This window comes from Portunus trituberculatus, chromosome 41 (assembly GCF_017591435.1).
Source record: "Portunus trituberculatus isolate SZX2019 chromosome 41, ASM1759143v1, whole genome shotgun sequence".
Taxonomy (NCBI): Eukaryota; Metazoa; Arthropoda; class Malacostraca; order Decapoda; family Portunidae; genus Portunus; species Portunus trituberculatus.
The window spans coordinates 2002820-2006953 of NC_059295.1; positions in this window are offsets into that span (position 1 = coordinate 2002820).

Consider the following 4134-nt stretch of genomic DNA (forward strand, 5'->3'; position numbering starts at 1 on the left):
TTACTGTATGTGTTGTATAGTGTGAATCGTAATGTTTAATACTGGGTCTGCAGTACACACGGTTTCTCTAGTTGTCTGTAACCTGAAAGCTTGCCTCATCTGACCAAAGTACTCTACGCCACTTATCTAAGTCCCAATCTTTGTGCTGAAACACAAAAGCAAGTCTATTGGTAAGGTGAGCATGTGTGAGGTAAGGTTTTGAAACTGCGCAGCAACTCCAGTATCCCAAGTCACGTTTCACATATCTCCGCATAGTCCTTTCACTCACCTTAGCCAGCAAAGCAGGGTTCCTGGCCTTAAGCTCCATGCTGTGTATGCGAGGGTTGGCCTCAAACTGTCTTCGAATAATATTCAGAGTTCTCTGACTCACACTGCGCTTACGCCCTTTAGGCTTGTGAGGTGGTGGTGAAGCGTCTCTTCCTCCCTCACGATAAATTTTGGTCCAACGTTGAAAAGTTCTGAGAGCTATGCCAGTGTTAGTGGCAATTTCTTGATTTGACTTTTTCTCCCTCACAAAGGCACAAATAACTGAAATTTGGGCCTTACTAAATAGTTTTCTAGGTCCCAAAATAGGTAGTAACAGGGCAGAATGGTAAGCTCACGCATCCACAAGAAGGGGCCGTGAGGGGGATGAAAAAAATTTCAAATTCAAGCACATGAGCCACAGACGAACGTTGACTGGGGCTCACATGACGTATATGCGTAGCCGAGACCAAAATAAGCCAACCGGATGGAAGACCTTGTATATCTGGACCGTGCTTGGCATAACGCAGCCGAGATAGACTTAAGGGTGCGATGCAGTCGCTCGGTGATCACATTCCCTTGAGGGTGGTAAGGTGTTGTGTTGTACAAGGTGATGAGGTTTTGTTAGCAGAAGTCTTTAAAGGCTTGGGAAGTGAACTCTCCTCTGTTGTCCAGGGTGATACCTTGTGGAATTCCGAAATCTGCCACATATTGCTCTAGTGCCTCTATGACTTGTCACGTTCCCCACTTTTCGACGGGTTCATTCACCCTAAATCTAATTTATTCCAGGTTCAGGGAACTACACATAAAAGAAAGTTTAAACAAAATTAAATGGAGCAAAGGCAACGGAAACACTCATTAAACTAACTTACAGTTTATTTAATCGAGGCACAGCTTACTTTACAACTTACAGCGGAAAATGAAAAACAAAATATCACACAAAAATAAGCCTGGATAACACTCCCGCAACTCTCCGTACCCACGTGGTCCTCGATATTACCGACCACGTGCAGAGAGGAAAACCAAGAACAAAGAAAACTATAACCAACACGGCTCGTAATGGTAAACACACACAGTATGGAAAACATATGGGTGTAAAGAATGCGGACACACCAACAGAATCCTAAAACCCTGAAAAAATATTAGTACAAATTGCAAATAATCGACAAACACACACATAACCTCTATTTGCAGGAGCGAAATTATTGCACAAAACATCCTAAAAACATCCTATTGCTAGCTATAGTGCACAAACACATACCTTGGTGGCTTATACCTTAGCTGTAACTCACTCCACATGCACTACAGGTCCACGTGGCCTTCCCTGCCGGAAGAGGCCAACGCTAAGATAAGGCTCAACGTACAGTTCCGTTTCCACCACAGCATACTTCCTCTGTGCATTATTCAGCTTCTGATTGATTGATACATTTATTGTTGAATTAATAATTAAATACAACAAAGGAGGAGGATGGACCTTGCCACCCAAACCCCTGGGCAAAGACTTAAGGTTAAAGTATAAAGAAATATATAGACAGTAGCTATACATAACAAGAATACAAGTACTTCAATAAATGAATACAGATATTGCACACCTTATTACCCAAACATCCTACAGTCTGGGGGCAAACTGAGGATATTCCCTGAGTATATCCCTGAGAGTGGTTGAGTCTAGGAGATGGTCAACGAGGCTATACAAGCCATGTTGACCTTGTGGCCTAATTTTAGCAATGAGAGGACATTTTATGATATAATGACGCAGAATGTGTCCCATTGGTGCAGCACATACCACACAGCACACACCAGGAGAAGCACTGACTTCCCAAAAGTATTTGTAGCCTAATCTGAGCCTCATTGCCACCCTGTCATGTGATGCAGTGTGTCTTCCATAGGTGTAAGTACAGCTCTGGGAGACACATGCATAGTGAAGACTAGTGCTACTGCCCCTATGGCAACAAAGCTCCAACTAATCACTAATCCTACTTTGTACAAAGTCCTTAATGCTACTCTTAACATAACCCAGAGTGTGCTCAGTGACAGGGTCCACTGTGTCATCTAACTCATCTTGGAAGGCACACTGAGCAAAGGCAGTCTGCTTTTTCATTTAGCGGGATACCCACATGAGAGGGTATTCAGGTGAAATGGACCGTGGCACCAGCACCTTCTAGGGAGTGGAAGAGATCAAGACACTTATTAACTAGATCACAGTCCATGGGGGAGGTGGATTGAAAGACATACAGTGCAGCCTGACCGTCAATAAAGAAATATCCATTTTTTATGGAGAGGCGCCACAATATGGAGCGCCTCCAGTACAGCATACAGTTCTGCTCTAGTGGAAGACATGTTTGCAGGGAGCCGCCTGAAAACCTCAGTGTCAGTGTAGAGATTGGCAGAGATGTAGTCACGGATGAACAGCCCACATCCAGACCTGCTGCCATTGACTGACCCATCACAATAAACATGAATAGCCTCAACGTGTGGGTACTTGGACAATTTAGTCATGAACATGTCTAGCAGCACATGAGGGAGCTAGTCCCTCTTGGGCTAATGCAGTGAGTGAATATCAACACTGACACGATGAGGGTTCCAGGCAAGTTGTAGCGGTGACATAACAACGTTAATACAAACCTCGGCTACACCTACACTTATCAGTACACCCAAGATCTTCCTGAGGTATGATGTTGTAGGAGTACGAGGATCATGATACAGGGGGGTCAGTAATCCCTTTAGAGAGTCAGAGCCCGTGCATAGCATCCGACTAATTGTGCGACAAGTAATTTCCTGTATCCTACACATAATACTCGGCAGGTGCATTTCAGGTTTGAGGACTTTAATCCGTGCGGTCCTGGGGCATTCCAAGATTATCCGCATGGCTTCATTCTGAACAAGCTCCAGGAGACGGAGTTGGGTGGCACTAAACTGTATTAAAACAGGGGCGGCATAATCAATAAGAGACCGTATGACAGATATATAGAACATTCTTAGGACTGGAATGCCATCCCCCAGACCCCTGTTTGCTAGCAGCCGAAGTGGTGGTAGCCATGGCAGACAGAGGTCTCGAACATAGTGGATGGCTTGAAGAGATTTCCTGAAGCTCATCTGAACACCCAGGTACTTGTGTATATGAACTCTAGGGATGGGAACATTGTTTACAGTGGGCAGCCAAGAGACCTTCCCTTTAGCTTGAAATTTTGTTTTACATTCATTTATCACTATAGTCCCATTTAGACACACAACGCTGCCAGTTGTGACAAAGCTAACTGGAGAACCCTGGATGTGGGACATTGAAAGAGTATGTCATCAGCATAGATGAGGACCTGGGTGCCCTGCGGAAAGGAACAGCGCACAATTTTGTCCATTAAAACATTAAAAAGCATTGGGGGCTCACAGGATCTGTGGGATCGTCGAAGACCGAAAACAACAACAAAAGCATTGGGTTAAGGACTCCACCCTGTGGTGTTCCAAGCTCAAAGACTTCCTCAGAGGAGACTGCACCTTGAAACCAAACCTGTGCTGTTCTATTGTACAAATAGTCCCTGATCCATCCTAATAATCTACCTTTGACACCTTTGAGAATAAGTTCCTCCATAATAACATATTTGTTGGCCCTGTCAAAGGCACCCTTGAGATCGACGAAAGCTCTGCAGGTAAAATCCTTATTTATAAGACACTCATCAATTCAGTGACTTGTAGAGTGATCTTTTAGGAAGCCATGTACATTGCCAGAGAGTATATATATATATATATATATATATATATATATATATATATATATATATATATATATATATATATATATATATATATATATATATATATATATATATATAAAACACACATACACACACTACGTAGTACAAGTTCATGTTTGTGTTCGTATCATATGTCTAATTT